The sequence below is a fragment of the Salmo salar genome, chromosome ssa13 (assembly GCF_905237065.1).
Source record: "Salmo salar chromosome ssa13, Ssal_v3.1, whole genome shotgun sequence".
NCBI classification, from domain to species: Eukaryota; Metazoa; Chordata; class Actinopteri; order Salmoniformes; family Salmonidae; genus Salmo; species Salmo salar.
The window spans coordinates 46,701,728-46,719,849 of NC_059454.1; the positions used below are offsets into that span (position 1 = coordinate 46,701,728).

Below are 18,122 nucleotides of genomic sequence, written 5' to 3' on the forward strand. Positions count from 1 at the left end.
ATTTTCCTTTTCTATTGAAGACCGTTCTTTCCGTCTGAAATATTATCGTTTATTTACATATTAGGGTGCCTGAGGATTGATTACAAACATTGACTTGTTTGGACGAAGTTTACAGGTAGCTTTCTGGATTATTTTGTATGCATGTTGAAGGAGTGGATTACTGAAATCAATGGCACCAACTAAACAGACCTTTTGGATATAAAGAAGGACTTTATCGAACAAAACGAACATTCATTGTCTAGCTGGGACCCTTGGGATTGCAAACTGAGGAAGATCTTCAAAGGTAAATGATTTATTGTATCGCTTTTGTGATTTTTGTGAAGCCGGTGCTGGTTGAAAAAGTATTTTGATGTGGGGCGCTGTCCTCAAGATAATCGCATGATATGCTTTCGCCGTAAAGCCTTTTTGAAATCTGACAACGCGGTTGGATTAACAAGAAGTTAAGCTTTTAAATGATGTAAGACACTTGTATGTTCATGAATGTTTAATATTACAATTTTGTCATTTGATTTTGGCGCGCTCCAGCTTCACCGGATGTTGTTGATTTTGATCCTGCTAGCAGGATCCGAGCCCTAAGAGGTTTTAACATGCTTTTTAATGACTACCTTATCTATGTACACCACACATACTATTATCTTTAAGGTCCCTCAGTCAAGCAGTGAATTTCAAACACAGAAACAACCACAAAGTTCGGGGAGATTTTCCAGTGCCTCGCAAAGAATGGCACCTAATGGTAGATGGGTAAAAAAACATTAAAATATCCCTTTGAGCATGGTGAAGTGTATCAATACACCCACTCACTACAAAGATATAGGCGTCCTTCCTAACTCAGTTGCCAGAGAGGAAGGAAACTGCTCATGGATTTCACCATGAGGCCAATGGTGACTTTAAAACAGTTACAGAGTTTAATGGCAGTGATAGGAGAGAACTGAAGTTTGTTCAACAACATTTTCAGTTAGGTTAGTATTGTGGAGTAACTAGAGTGAAAAGAAGGAAGCTTGTACAGAAAAAAACATTCCAAAACATGCATCCGGTTTGCAACAAGGCACTAAAGTAATACTGCAATAAATTACTTTTTGTCCTAAATACAAAGTGTTATGTTTAAGACAAATCCAATACAACACATTACTGAGTACCACTCTCCATATTTTCAAGCGTAGTGATGGCTGCATCAAGCATAGTGGTGGACTGGGAAGTTTTTTAACCTCTATGGGCTAGGCGGGACGAATTCGTCCCACCTACGTAACAGCCACTTGAAGCCTGTGGCGTGATTTTCAAAACCTTAAAAATCCTATTACTTCAATTTCTCAAACATATGACTATTTTACAGCTATTTAAAGACAAGACTCTCGTTAATCTAACCACACTGTCCGATTTCAAAAAGGCTTTACAACGAAAGCAAAACATTAGATTATGTCAGCAGAGTACCAAGCCAGAAATAATCAGACACCCATTTTTCAAGCTAGCATATAATGTCACATAAACCCAGAAGACAGCTAAATGCAGTACTAACCTTTGATGATCTTCATCAAATGACAACCCTAGGACATTATGTTATACAATACATGCATGTTTTGTTCAATCAAATTCATATTTATATCAAAAACCAGCTTTTTACATTAGCATGTGACGTTCAGAACTAGCATACCCCCCGCAAACTTCCGGAGGAATTCGCTAACATTTTACTAAATTACTCACGATAAACGTTCACAAAAAGCATAACAATTATTTTAAGAATTATAGATACAGACATCCTCTATGCACTCGATATGTCCGATTTTAAAATAGCTTTTTGGTGAAAGCACATTTTGCAATATTCTAAGTACATAGCCCAGGCATCACGGGCTAGCTATTTAGACACCCGGCAAGTTTAGCACTCACCATAATCATATTTACTATTATAAAAGTTTGATTACCTTTTGTTGTCTTCGTCAGAATGCACTCCCAGGACTGCTACTTCAATAACAAATGTTGGTTTGGTCCAAAATAATCCATCGTTATATCCGAATAGCGGCGTTTTGTTCGTGCGTCCCAGACACTATCTGAAATGGTAAATCAGGGTCGCGCGCATGGCGCAATTCGTGACAAAAAAAATCTAAATATTCCATTACCGTACTTCGAGGCATGTCAACCGCTGTTTAAAATCAATTTTTATGCCATTTTTCTCGTAAAAAAGCGATAATATTCCGACCGGGAATGTCCATTTAGCTAAACTGAGGAAAGTAAACAAAGCTTTCGGTCGACGCGGGCACGCGCCTGAGTCTCACAGTACTGTAACCAGCCACTACCCAAACGCGCTACTTTGTTTCAGCCAGAGCCTGCAAAGCCACGATTCAGCTTTTTGCCGCCTTCTGAGACCCTATGGCAGCCGTAGGAAGTGTCACGGGACAGCTAAGATCCTCACTCTTCAATAAACAGAGACAAGAAGAACGACACCTTGTCAGACAGGCCACTTCCTGCCTGAAACCTTGTCAGGTTTTTGCCTGCCAAATGAGTTCTGTTATACTCACAGACACCATTCAAACAGTTTTAGAAACTTTAGGGTATTTTCTATCCATATGTAATAAGTATATGCATATTCTAGTTACTGGGTAGGAGTCGTAACCAGATTAAATCGGGTACGTTTTTTATCCAGCCGTGTCAATACTGCCCCCTATCCTAAACAGGTTAAGAATAAAAAAAGAAACAGAATGGAGCAGAGGCAAAATCCTAGTGAAGACCTTGTTCAGTCTGCTTTCCACCAGACACTGGAAGATGAAATCACCTTTCAGCATGACAATAACCCAAACACAAGGCCAAATCTACACTGGAGTTGCTTACCAAAAAGACAGTGAATGTTCCTGAGTGGCAGAATTAAACTTTTTAGCGTAAATTGAAATATGGCAAGACATGAAAATGGTTGTCTAGCAATTATCAATAACCAGCTTGAAGAATTTAGAAAATAATAATTGGCAAATGTTGCACAATCCAGGTGTGGAAAGCTCATACAGACTTACCCAGAAGGACTCACAACTATTACGGACTACAAAGGGAAGCACAGCCGCAAGCTGCCCAGTGACACAAGCCTACCAGACGAGCTAAATAACTTCTATGCTCACTTCGAGGCAAGCCACATTGAAACATGCATGAGAGCATCCGATGTTCCGGACGACAGGTCAACATTCACAAGGCCACAGGGCCAGACAGATTACCAGGACGTGTACTCCGAGCATGCGCTGACCAACTGCAAGTGTCTTCACTGACATTTTCAACCTGTCCCTGACTAAGTCTGTAATACCAACATGTTTCAAGCAGACCACCATAGTCCGTGTGCCCAAGAACACTAAGGTAACCTGCCTAAATGATTACCGACCCGTAACACTCATGTTTGTAGCCATGAAGTGCTTTGAAAGGTTGGTCATGGCTCACATCAACACTATTATCCCAGAAACCCACTCCAATTTGCATACCGCCCCAACAGTGCCACAGATGATGCAATCTTTATTGCACTCCACTACACCCTTTCCCACCTGGACAAAAGGAACACCTATGTGGGAATGCTTTTCGTTGACTACAGCTCAGCGTTCAACACCATAGTGCCCTCAAAGCTCATCACTAAGCTAAGGACCCTGGGACTAAGAACCTCCCTCCGCAACTGGATCCTGGACTTCCTGACAGGCCGCCCCCAGGTGGTAAGGGTAGGTAACAACACATCCGCCACGCTGATCCTCAACACAGGGGCCCCTCAGGGGTGTCTGCTCAGTCCCTCTCTGTACTCCCTGTTTACTCATGACTGCATGGCCAGGCACAACTCCAACACCATCATTAAGTTTGCCGATGACAACAGTGATAGGCCTGATCACCAACAATGACAACACAGCCTATAGGGAGGAGGTCAGAGAGCTGGCCGTGTGGTGTCAGGATAACAACCTCTCCTTCAACATAATCAAGACAAAGGAGATAATTGTGGACTACAGGAAAAGGAGGACCGACCATGCCCCCATTTTCATCGACGGGGCTGTAATGGAGCAGGTTGAGAGCTTCAAGTTCCTTGGTGTCCACATCACCAACAAACTAACATAGTCAAAGCACACCAAGACAGTCGTGAAGAGTGCACGACAAAACCTATATCCCCTCAGAAGACTGAAAAGATTTGGCATGGGTCCTCAGATCCTCAAAAGTTTCTACAGCTGCACCATCGAGAGCATCCTGACCGGTTGCTTCACTGCCTGGTATGGCAGCTGTTCGGTGTCTGACCGCAAGGCACTACAGAGGGTAGTGTGTACTGACCAATACATCACTGGGGCCAAGCTTCCTGCCATCCAGGACCTCTATACCAGGCGGTGTCAGAGGAAGGCCCTACAAATTGTCAAAGACTCCAGCCACCCTAGTCATAGAGTGTTCTCTCTGTTACCACATAGCAAGCAGTACCGGAGTGCCAAATCTAGGTCCAAGAGGCTTCTAAACAGCTTCTACCCCCAAGCCATAAGACTACTGAACATCTAATCAAATGGCAACCCAGACTATTTGCATTGCCCCCCTTTACACTAGCTACATGTACATATTGCCTCAATTACCTTGACTAATCGGTGCCCCCGCACAATGACTCTGTACCGGTACACTCTGTATATAGCCTCGCTATTGTTATTTTACTGCTGCTCTTTAATTATTGGTTACATGTATTTCTTTCTTTTTTGTATTTTTCTTAAAACTGCATTGTTGGTTAAGGGCTTGTAAGTAAGCGTTTCATTGTAAGGTGAAACCTGTTGTATTCGGCGCATGTGACAAATATTCAACATTTTTTATTTTCTAAAATGGATTAAATAAAAATAAAAACTCAATCTACATCACAATATCCAATAATGACAAAGCAAAAACAGGTTTTTAGAAATTTTTGCCAATGTATTAAAAATAAAACACCTTATTTAAATACCTTTGCTATGAGACTCGAAATTGAGCTCAGGTGCATCCTGTTTCCACTGGTCATCCTTGAGATGTTTCTACAACTTGATTGGAGTCCACCTGTGGTAAATTCAATTGATTGGACATGGTTGTCTATATAAGGTCCCACAGCTGACAGTTCAGATCAGAGCAAAAACCAAGCCATGAGGTCGAAGGAATTGTTCATGGAGTGGCTTTGGAACAAATCTATGAATGTCTTTCAGTGTCCCAGCTAGAGACCGGACTTGAGTGTGCAAAGCTGTCATCAAGGCAAAGGGTGGCTATTTGAAAAATCTCAAATATATTTTGATTTGTTTAACACTTTTTTAGGTTACTACATGATTCCATATGTGTTATTTCATTGTTTTGATGTCTTCACTATTATTCTACAATGTAGAAAATAGTAAAAATATAGAAAAACCCTTGAATGAGTACGTGTTCTAAAACATTTGACAGGTAGTGTATATAATTTATATCTATATTTACAAAACATTTACATTACATTTACATTTTTACATTTTAGTCATTTAGCAGACGCTCTTATCCAGAGCGACTTACAGTAGTGAATGCATACATTTCATTTCATGCATTAAAAAAAAAAATTGTACTGGTCCCCGTGGGAATCGAACCCACAACCCTGGCATTGCACACACCATGCTGGCGTTGCAAGCACCATGCTGTACCAACTGAGCCACAGGGAAGACATTATGCTGAAAATTACATTGATGGAAGTCACAATCTATCTGCGATATTAAAGCTGATCTATCTTTCTGGAGGGCTACGTAATGTGTGTGTGTGTGTGGGGGACAAAGCAGGGTGAGGGCTTCCAAAGCATGTCCTCTGTTTAGAAAATGTTATTTCATATCTGGAGCTGATCCCTCTGGAGAATATCAAACACTTTGAGGAATAACAGAAGAGAGCAATACATATCGCAGTTAGAGGAGCTTCTGAAAATCGGTAACAAAGAGAAATAGACCTTGGCCAAGAATCTTACAAAAAATAACAAAATAGTTAATATTGATATGATACCTACGCCCCAAATGTGAAAAAGTGCCAATTAGCATGCTTTCCACTTGGCATGTGAAGCAATCCCACAGGGACATGACAAAATAGTGTGTATATTACTCCTACGGTAAGGGATTTTGGTAAGATTTTTGGCATGCATTTTATAATTTAGAGAAAGGAGAAATTGTAGAAATAATAGTATCAGGTATGTGACTTTGACAAATTTTAATTTTCCCATAAACTATAGGAGAAAAATACCAATATATCTACCCATGCATACAGAGCTATTGACAATGGAAGTAGACATCCTCTTGCCACAAGTTGGAGAGTGAGCACAGGAAATTCCCGTGGACCATGTTTCAAATGGTGCTCATCCTGTTGTTAAGGGATGCGCTTCGAGGTAGGAGATAAGGAGACACTTTCTAGGGACAATTTAAAGTGTATGTACAATAGAGATGGATGGAGAACAAGTCAGTGAAGTCACTTACCAGTTCACCAAAGTGCTTCATGGCATACTCCAGGACCCCAGATGCTGCCTCTGGCTGCTGCAGTTTGTTATTGATGCTGGAACGAGATGGACAGAAGCAAAGAGACAGCTTTTAGGCAATTTCCATACCAAATCTGGCAACCAACTCTCAGGAGCTCTCCTGAGTCGAATTAAGCATTGTCTGGGTGATGGATAGCGTCTGAGGTCCCACACACATAAATATATACAACAATCAGAAGTTATGAAATGGAAGGAATGGGAGCCAGGAAATGCTGTCATTGTATGACTGATGGCACAGAACAACCCTGGTTGAGAGCCATGTGTCTGCTGAGAGAAGGCATGTTTTGAGAGTGGGTCTAATTTATGAATCATCAGTAGAGAAGTACATCCAATTTGTTTTCTGAAAAGTAGTCCAACTATGTGTGCTTATGTTTGATCAAATGGGTGCAATCCATTCGTAAGTCATCACACACGGTTTCTAACCTACAGCACATCCTGAAAGGGCAAAAGTGATGAATCCAAAAGTACAGCTGAATTTACTGTGACTTTAAACATGCATTTGCACTAAAGTAGATTTGTGAAGTTAGGGCCAATGACCTTGCCTGGCTACCCAAACTCCTTGCTCCTGCCAAACGCTATGCCACGTCCACAGACGTTAGTTCTTCTCCGCAATGAGTCTGGATCTGAGAACCTCCCCGGCGTTTTCCAGAATGGAAATGTATTCTAGACCACCTGATTGGTCCCAGAAACCGATGGTTTGGGCCAGAGCCAGAACGTATGTGGGTATAGCAGCTTTCTAGACAGTCTGACTTTGATACTCTGATTAGTTAGTGATGAGCCTATCGCTGAGGACTTTGTTATGTACAACACCCCTCATTTTGATGTCACCACAAACAACTTCAATAATGGCAGCCTCAGACTGAAGTATGTAGCGAACAATAGAGCAGCTGAAGAATTCAGTTGGAGTCGTCAGGCAACAAATGACCTCCTCTACAGACACGAAAGGCTGGAAAAAACAAACCAATAAAAACGCCACTGGTGAGTGACAAAGCAGGGGTCCTGTCGACTCATAGGGGATATTGTTGTCATAAAGTCGCCCTTAAATCTGAGAGTAGCCCCCTGGACTCCTTTTACCCGCAAACCATACAAGTAATGGTCATTGCTAATTTGCAATCATGAACAAGCCAATTGCCGACTGGAGTGTTCACTCACTGGCTTTTGTGTGTTAAACATGTTTTCTTTTCACCCAGAAAAGGTGTATATTGTGAAAGGTAAATGTGCTTGCCCAGCCCATCGGCATGTGTCACATTTAGGAGATAAATTACGTGTCTTCCGCTTTTCGGTCTTGACAATGATCCCCCAGCTGTCTAATGTGTGTTTAAGAACCCCATACATCTGGAAGAACTCATCTGAAACACAATTCTGTAGTATTTCCTCAACTATGGAAAGCCACGCTTGCAGTGCCAATACATCTGTTAAAATGTAGCATTTGAAGGAAGGGGGGTCGTGAGGACAGCAGGCGAGAGAGTTGAAAGACATTACACCACTCCAGACGACGCTTGGCATTGCGCATGGTGATCTTAGGCTTGTTTGCGGCTGCTCGGCCATGGAACCCCATTTCATGAAGCTCCCGATGAACAATTATTTTGCTGACGTTGCTTCCAGAGGCAGTTTTGAACCCGGTAGTGAGTGTTGCAACTGAGGACAGGCGATTTTTACGCGTTTCAGCACTCGGCGGTCCCACTCTGTGAACTTGTGTGGCCTACCACTTCACAATAACAGCACTTACAGCAGAAATTTGATGAACTGACATCGGTGGCATGTTGAAAGTCACTGAGCTCTTCAGTAAGGCCATTCTACTACCAATGTTTGTCTATGGAGATTACATGGCTGTGGCTCGATGTTACACACCTGCCAGCAATGGGTGTGGCTGAAATAGAATCCACTAAATTGAAGGGGTGTCCACATACTTTTGTATATATAGTGTATTTGGCGTAAGCTTGTACCGCAGGCCTACTACATATGTATCAATTGAAGAGTCACCTGAAGATTGAGAAGAATGGGAGAGGCAGAAGAGGAATACAATGCTGAGGCCTCGTAATGAGGACAACTGGCTACTCTGAACTGTGTGTGGTGAGCTTTCTGGTGCTCAGTGCTGCTGAGGCATCACCCAAGTGGGTGCCACACATTGTGAAGGAGAAGTCCAGTGGCTACACAACTCAGGCTGGTTCCCAGAGTAGCCCTCCACAAGATGGTCATTTCTTCTGCCGTGTTCGCCAATGCCTGGTATTGTCATATGACCCTGTAAACAGTTTGAAAACAAGCCCTGGTATTTACAACAAGTAGCTAGCTAGCTAACTAGGCTAATCTTAAATATTAAGCTGTCGCTCAACAGCAAACAAGTAATCCTGTAGCTAATCTTACTGTTCAAACAGGTATAACTTCTAGTCCTACTAAAGCACATAGATAGCTAGGTAGCTAAAGGCATGGCAGGCAGCAGGCTGCAGATCTGTTTTAAAAGATGTAACGTTACAATGACATAGTCGTGATAATTTTAAGGAGAACAAAAATGGCTTATATTTGAACATCACTGCAAAAGCTTCGCTATTCACCATCTTCCAAGTTGTGTTGTTGTTTACTTCAAGATATCTAACTTTCAAAACACCCCCCCTTCCAATGCATAGTGGCTGTGAAATTCCTGAACAATTTGCAGCGAATTCTACTAGATGAAAAGCCGAAATTAGTAAAAACAATCCGGCATTTAAAGTATACCCAATTTTCGAAATGTCACATAGTATTAAACACTCTTTTTTTTCGCGTACACAAACGGCTTACTAAATAGGATGCAAGTATGGGTAGTCGGACACGGCCAGTATCAAACGCACCACTTGTGTCACCACAAAACTCTATAAAAAACTATTGGAAAATTAAGTCATCAAAAATGTAATGTTCGTGAATAAGAAGGGTTTCATACTCTTGTGGTTTAATTTCCCTTTTGTGAAGGACCTTATGCAAGAGGAGGAAACGTCAGCCATATGTGATTTACAGTAACTCACACATCAAAGAGGCTCATCTCACTTGCCGCTCGACAGTGCGGTGTTGTGATTGATCCCTGTGGCACTCTATCCATCTATATCGGGACTATAATTTATATTTCATACCATCATTTCCAAATAAGTTTGGCATTTTAAGGCTATTCAGGAGCATGAATACCTTTCATAGACTAGGGCAGTGGAGTGCTTTACCTACAGTATGTGGCACTGGTATGACAGGATATTGGGATGAAATTAGTAGACAAAAAATACAGTAGCAGCATACGGTCATGGCGGATATGTCTGCCTGTATTTATTGCAAGGCTGTATAGTACCTCAACCCCCACACTTCTCTTTATCAGATATAATATAACCTTCCTAATTGAGGTGTAGAACAAGTAGGCAAACAGGTGAACACAGGGAAAGTGTTCATATGGTAAGTGAACCACATTTTTATCGTGTGATTTCAAGATTTATAGTGGGTTGGATATCGATAAATTATCTCAGATGCTGTGTTGTAACTGTAATTCGCAAGCTAGAGAAATAGTTGGACCCAAACGTTTCATAACAGTCCCTTTATACTATAATGGCATTTGATCATACTTTCCAAAAAGTGGGTGAGACTGATAACAGTGCGTTTTCCGATTTTTTTGTATAATGCAGCATCACAGGGGCAAGAGTCAAGTGACTAAGGGAAATCAAACTGGACAGAAAAGGTGCAGTTGCATAACATGGAAGGAGGCATCAATTCAGTTTGTCTGTCTGTGCATGTGCAAGATAGAACGAGAGAAATTCTCAATAGTTTAGTGTCCAATCGTTTTTTTAAATTATTATTATTATAATTATTTTGTTTTATTTAACTAGACAAGTCAGTTAAGAACAAATTCTTATTTACAATGACGGCCTACCCCGGCCAAACCCGGATGACCTATGGGACTCCCAATCACGGCCGGTTGTGATTGTAAATTGTAAATGTTTTCTCCAAGAAACAATGACTAGCCAAAAGGCTATTTACAGGATATAGGCTTTGTTGTTTAAGATTGATGCTCCCACACAGGTACTGATTTCCTTGAGTCATTTTTATTCATCCCCTAAATTACAACCTCTAGGGGTTAGGGTTAATCAGCAAATACCTTGAAGGACAAATCAAAAACAAAGAAAAACTAAATCACACACACACACACACACACACACACACACACACACACACACACACACACACACACACACACACACACACACACACACACACACACAGCGCTAAAGCTCCCCAGATGAGGTCTATTGACGAATTGGAATAAGTAACAGTGTCCCTCAGTCATAGCCATAGCCCCAGCTTTAAACACAAAATCTAAACACAACCAGATGACAGGGCTCACATAATATGCTCCACGGTGAGGACTCAGCCAGCCACCTTACAAGACAACCATCCAGCCAAGCCACTTCCTTGCTGGAAATATGGCCCAGAGTCATTAACAGGCTGAAGTTCCCCTCTGTTTTACCCCTGTGAGGCATTATCCCAGCCACCAAAAAGTCACTGGAAAAAGCTGTAACTGTACTGAGTGGCTGTAGCTAGCTACCCCTGTTGTGACTGACTGCCCCTTGAAGTCATAAGAACTGTGAGCTCTTTCCATACTGGCTATAGATTGGGCTCAAGCATCTTTTTCTGATTCTCCTGGAGATTTTTCCACTCAGACCCAGAATTTGAGGTAGTTCCCTGGCTGCCATTGTTACCATAGCTTTGGTTTATAAGAGACCAGGGGCTTTAGCCTTTTGTTAAGTGCTTTGAGACACAGGGCTTAGTAGAAACCACAATGAAAATCAAATGTAATCGTACTGCAGAGACCAAATTCATGCAATCCTTTTTTTCACTAAACATACAGAGCCCATCTAATTTGACCACACATTTCCAGATAGTCCCAAAAGACAGAGCTCAGCCCTTTATTATGTAATATTTGTGTTGTGGAGAAATGATCAGGCAGGAGACGGGAGTGCAGTTCGTTTTCGTTTAGTCAAAACCCCTCGTGCTCTACAGCCCCTTGCACACAAGTGAGCATTAGGTGTAGTAACGTAACACTGCCGTGATACATTACTGCTTAGTAACAGCATAGTAACTAATATAAACAGATGTAGATCCCAGATACTACATATTACAAAAAAACAGAGTCTTTGGTCCTATTGTCGTTTATCATGTCAGAAAATAACAAAACATACAGTTAAATTAAACCGTTGGCGGGCAACCATTCAATATTTCTAGTCATGGTAAAAGTATTCAGTTACCTGGGCTAATCAGAAACATTGACTACGTGTTGCCTCTTGGCTCTCATGATTAATATAACTAAGGTAGAACCCCTGTAATTGAACACTGGAGGGAAATCACTCTACACTCAAGGAAAGAGTGGCACGAACAGCTTACCATGTTACATAAATCATGGTTGAAAATATAGGTGAATCATCTTGAGGGTCAGTCTATATTGTGTGATAAAAAATATGTATGAATTACAGTTGCTTTGATTTGATACATTGCTTTCCCAATTTAAAAGTCTATTATACATACAAGTATTGAGAGACTTAACTTTTACAAAAGCAAGACATGCTGAACTCTCTGGTCGATTAAAGCATCCACATAGAGAAACAAAACACTATTATTCTCACGCAATCGTCTTGTTTTTTCTATACCACTGAGTAGATTGGCTTTTGGTTTTAATGAGACAGAATATAATCCTCAAGAAAAATGTTGTCAATTCTGCCACAGACAATAAAGTGTGTGTGAAGGAGAGAAATACAGAATTACTGAACCTAATCTGCAGTAATCAGGAAAGTATCCGTCACGTCCTGACCAGTAAAAGGGGTTATTTGTTATTGTAGTTTGGTCAGGGCGTGGCAGGGGGTGTTTGTTTTGTGTGGTTCGGGTTTTTTATGTTCTACATTTTCTATTTCTATGTGTGTATCTAGTTTTCCTATTTCTATGTTGAGGTTTTGGTAGGAGCTCTAATTAGAGGAAGCTGGTTGTCGTTTCCTCTAATTGGAGGCCATATTTAGTTGGGTTAGTTTTCTCTTGTGTTTTGTGGGTGGTTGTTTTCTGTATAGTCTGTGCACCTTACGGGACTGTTTTCGTCGTTTGTTTTGTTTAAGTGTTTTTCCTTCAATAAATAAGAAGATGATCAATATTCCGCTGCATTTTGGTCCACTCCTTACGACGACCGTGACAGTATCCTCTTAGGACTAATAGTGGCAAAAGTTTGACAACATTGTGCTTTTGTTAGAGTTATATTAAAAATCAGTTTTGGGAAATTTGGGATCAGGTTCCATTGAATTGAGGTGCAGTTTTTCAGATTGAGTATTGCACACCTATTTTTCAGATTGAGTATTTCTTCAATGTGTTTTACATAATCATGGTGGAAACTCTACACACACACGCAGTGGACGGTTTTCAGTTCAACACTCAAAAGAGGTTTTTTGACAAAGAAGTGCCCTGGAGCTCTTTCAGGTTGAGGAGTCTCTGGAACTTCCCATCCTGATGATACGACCTCTTCAAAGCCCCATTATAATTGTTCATCTGCAGCTTGGCTTGGTTTTCTGGCAGTATCGACTTCACCTTGTCTGTAATGTATCGGCTTCACCTTCGATAATGACCACTGACAAAAAAAACTGGAAAGTGACAGCACATTCTACGCTAGTGGCCGATTTTGTCTAGACTTTTCACCAAGGTTCAGGGCGAGAGCCAAGAATTGCACGTGTAGGCCACGCCTGAATCAGGAGGAGCAGCATGTGAGGAGAGGAAAAGTTATTTGAAGTGGTCTTTAAAGAGACTTCAAGCAATGGGCAGTGTCGGCTTCCTTGATGGGGGAGGAATGGGGGGGGGGGGGCAGATACAGATGGACCTGATCCATCTGCCAGAAAGAGAAAACAAAGCCCCCACAATGCACTCCTTCAAAATATGCTGAAGAAATTATACGGTGACAGAGATTTGTTCTGTTGTTTGAGTCCGACGACACTGCCCTTTCACCCCTCTGAAATTGCAGTGTTATTGGGGGAAGCTATGGCAAGCACTGGTTGATAGCTATATAGCAGGGCTGGAGTCAGATAAGGCAGTCCCTCTAATGAGGCTAGAAGAATACAGACTGAATCCCTAGATTGTGAGTCCACAAACTAACATTGGGTTTCTTAATATAATGTTTGCCTTTTGGTGTAAGACTCCTTGACTCTGTTAACCCTATCAGTCCCGAGACCCCAGCAAAAATCGGCTTTTCATTTATCTTATTTCTATCTGCATGTCCAGCATTTATATTTAGCCTCACAATTAAGTGTTTTACCATTTTATTTTCAGGACAACCCGGGTTACAAGTAGAACACAAAACAATGTGATATAAACAGTTGCATCCATGAGTTTTATTGATAAATGTCAATGAAAAAAAGATCCGCCAAAGCAAAAACCTGATAATAATGTATTTATATGAATGCTTTAAGTACAGAAATGACTTGTTCAGTGGGAAATTAATATCCAAATAGTCAGTGACAACTGTGTGGAGTTTGTGACAGTAACCATGTTAGCTTATTACAGTATTACAGACACTGTCCTTGGATTTCCTATTATCCTCTATGTAGAAGAGCCCCTTGCTTTCTAACGACTCTTGTATAGCTTGTGAGCGTCATAGAGCAAAACATGTTCCATGTGTGTGTGTCTCAGCTTTTCATAGATAGTAATTTAATAAGCCATTCGGACTCTACAGTTATTTTTGCAAAAAGACCTGGCCTCGGGCCCTTTCGGGATCCGCCTTTGGCTCACAAACACCACTCACTCAGCCCCCACTAATCACAGAAGAAACAGACAAATCCAATGGTACAACCCAGAATTCTGTAGCTCAATCACACATTTAAAAGAGGTTAGAAGTGCAAATCGGTGGGACTCATTGGATTAAGGCTTTCAAAATGTTCCACGAGTGTGGAAAGTGGAAAAGTGAAAGCTGTTTGACATGTCTCTGGCCGTGGTACATATTCATATTCATTTATGGTTAGATCAGAATATCCATCATAATCATTGGCCTCTACAGAGAATTAAGTCAAAACCACAAGTCCAAATGTCCATCTCCATCGATGGTTTAGAAAAGTGCAGATTTAGCAAGCTAGCTACTGCAGGACATCAACACAAGCAGACAACCTACATGTTTTTTTTTTTAAATTACATTTAGCAAGGAAGTGATTTGATTGGTCAGAAGCCAAAACTAAACTGGCCTCTCTTGGGGGGTGTTTTGCTGCACCAGGACAACCCACAGTTGAGCTCAGCTCAATGCTGATTGGCTAATTATTTTATAATTGTTTTATCAAGCGATGCCAAACGCTTGCTGGCAGTGACCTACTTGGTGTGTGAACTGCTGACTGCTCATAACTTACAGATAGTTGTTGATACATCAACCAGGATCAAGAGGCAGGGACATTTGTGACTTGTTTTGGTAATCAGTGACTGTATTTGAGGGGGAATGGTTTCATCTCTTTTCTGAATGTTTACAGTATGTTTATGATCTGTGTATTAATATTATTCGTATCAGAAATCCATTCGCATTGCTAGTTATAGCCTAAAGTGATTATTGTATTTCATCAGTGGTGTAAAGTACTTAAGTAAAAATACTTTAACGTACTGCTTAAGTAGTTGTTTTGGGTACCTGTACTTTACTATTTACTTCACTTCATTCCTAAAGAAAATAAATGTCTGTAAATCTCCTTAAATTTTCCCTGACACCCAAAAGTACTCGTTACATTTTGACAGGAAAATGGTCCAACTCACACACTTATCAAGAGAACATCCCTATTGCCTCTGATTTAGCGGACTCACTAAACACAAATGCTTCGTTTTTAAATTATGTCTGAGTGTTGGAGTGTGCTTCTGGCTATCCGTCAATAAAAAATAAAATAAATAATTGTGCAATCTGGTTTCCTTAATATAAGGAATTTTAAAAGGTTGATACTTTTACTTTTGAGATTTTAGCAATTCCATTTACTTTTGATACTTATATACACTTAAAACCAAATACTTTTAGACTTTTACTCATAGTATTTTACTGGGGGTTGCTTTTAATTCAAAATGTATTCGATATTTTTATCTGGCAAGTGACCATTTCACTGTACCATTTACACCTTCTGTATCCTGTGCATGTCACAAATGCACTTTGATTTTATTTGATATAGTGGGTGTTCACCAGAGATGGGAATGTGAAGAACAACATGACCTGCACCAAGGTCAGATTCGGATATAGGCCAAGGACTAGATAAACTGCATTTTTAAGTAGAGTTTTTTCCTCATTGTAGGCTACAACTTAAACCACTTTTAATCTTGAAATCTTTGCTTTATTACTATACCACCTTACTCACTCTGTTCAGCACATGGCCTCACATGTGAATCCTTAAAGAGATGGGTGGGGCTAAGGCCTAAGAGGGTGTGAACGATGCTGAATAGGTGTAGACAAGAAGAGCTCTCCAGTAGGTGTACCAAAAGATTTTCTCAAACCTTTATCAACTTTCATAGCAGAATTACTTCCCCATTGTTTCTCAACTGCAATGTATGATATACCATTTTGTAGCTCTGAGTCTCTACCTACATCCAATGTAAAAAAACACAAGAAAAACATTTGCTACATGAGGTCAAATGAAGCCGGTCGGTCGGGATCATAGGCAGCGAGTGAGTTTCAAGATAGTAGAAAATAATTTGCTGTATAAAAATGCATCTTTTATTATAAAGCTTTCCATGCATCATCGCATTTGCATACTTATGTAAGAGCTGTTCATTGCATGGCTGAGTGCATATAGCATGGAGTAGGCCTAGGCTAAACCACAGCCTACGTTTTTTCTTTCTTTGCATGGGAAAAAATGTGTCTTTTTATAAACACATTTCATGTAGTTCTACAAAACTTTATATGACTGGAGGCATTAGCAGAATATTTGTTTTAGATATTTTTGAAATGTAACCTTTATTTATCTAGGAAAGTCAGATAAGAACAAATTCTTATTTACAATGACGGCCAATGTCACGACTTCTGCCGAAGTTGATGCCCCTCCTTGTTTGGGTGGTGCTCGGCGGTCGACGTCATCGGTCTTCTAGCCATCATTGATCCATTTTTCAATGGTTTTGTCTTGTCTTCCTACACACCTGGTTCCAATCCCATTCATTCCATGTTGTATATTTAACCCTGTTTCCCCTCATGTCCTTGTCAGAGATTGTTTGTTGTTATGTGCTCGTGTATTGGTGCGCGATGGGTTATTCTACCCCTGTACGCTGTTTTATCTTAATTAAACTACTCCAGTTACACCAAGTTGGGTTCTCCTGTGCCTGACTTCCCAGCCACCTACACACACGACAATGACAGCCAACCCCAGCCAAACCCGAACGATGCTGGGCCAATTGTGCACCACCCAATGGGACTCCCAATCACGGCCGGTTGTGAGACAGCCCGGAATCGAACCAGGGTCTGTAATGATGCCTCTTGCAACGTCAGAGCGGCATAGATTAAGATATAGTAGAATAGAATACCGGTCAAAAGTTTTAGAACACCTACTCATTCAAGGGTTTTGCTTTATTTTTACTATTTTATACATTGTAGAATAATAGTGAAGACATCAAAAATATGAAATAACCCATATGGAATCATGTAGTAACCAAAAAAGTGTTAAACAAATCAAAATATATTTTATATTAGACATTCTTCAAATAGCCACCCTTTACCTTAATGACAGCTTTGCACACTCCTGAACACCTACAGCACCCGATGCCATAGGAAGGCCAAAAATATCATCAAATACATCCACAGGTACACCTCCAATTGACTCAAATGATGTCAATTAGCCTAACAGAAGCTTCTAAAGCCATGACATAATTTTCTGGAATTTTCCAAGCTGTTTAAAGGCAGTCAACTTAGTGTATGTAAACTCCTGACCCACTGGAATTGTGATACAGTGAATTATGAGTGAAATAATCTGTCTGTATACAATTGTTGGAAAAATTACTTGTGTCATGCACAAAGTAGATGTCCTAACCGACTTGCCAAAACTATAGTTTGTTAACAAGAATTTTGTTTACAAAAATGAGTTTTAATGACTCCAACCTAAGTGTATGTAAACTTCCAACTTCAACAGTATTTATTCATTTTCTTCCTGGGGGGAATGTGGGAGGGGTCTTGGATGTTTGAAGGACAGCTATTGGGGAATTGTGGGGGGATCTTGGAGGGTTCTGGTTCACTTTTATTGGCCTGGTGGGTGGTGGAGATCTTTCAATGTGCCCTTGAGCTGGGCATTGACCCTGGATGCTTCTGTGTGTCGCTCTGAATGGGAGTCTGTTTGATGACTGGTGTGGTGTAGTTGTTGAGTGGCTTCACTGCAAGTATATTGTACGTTTTGGATATGCAATAAAATAATATACATTTTATACAACTCACCTTGTGTTCCTTATTCCTGTAAAGAAGAAGATTTGTCTTATCCTTGTGAGATAATCCTTGATTTTGTGGGAGTGTTGGAGAAGAGAAATTACCTCAATAGAGAACTTTGTTCAATGTAAAAAAACCTGCTCCCGACTCGTTTATTCCACCTTTCCTCCCCAACCATTGCTGGCAGCAGTGCAGCTGCATTGTGAATTCACGTGGAATTTCCTGAAAATGTAGTATTTATTTTTTTCTACTTTTTTTTGTCCT

General features: G+C 40.6%; 1 pseudogene; it reads right to left on the reverse strand.

Annotated features, from left to right (window-relative positions):
• LOC106567298 (serine/threonine-protein kinase mTOR-like) overlaps positions 1 to 18,122 on the reverse strand; it is a 153,861-nt pseudogene that overhangs the window by 45,223 nt on the left and 90,516 nt on the right.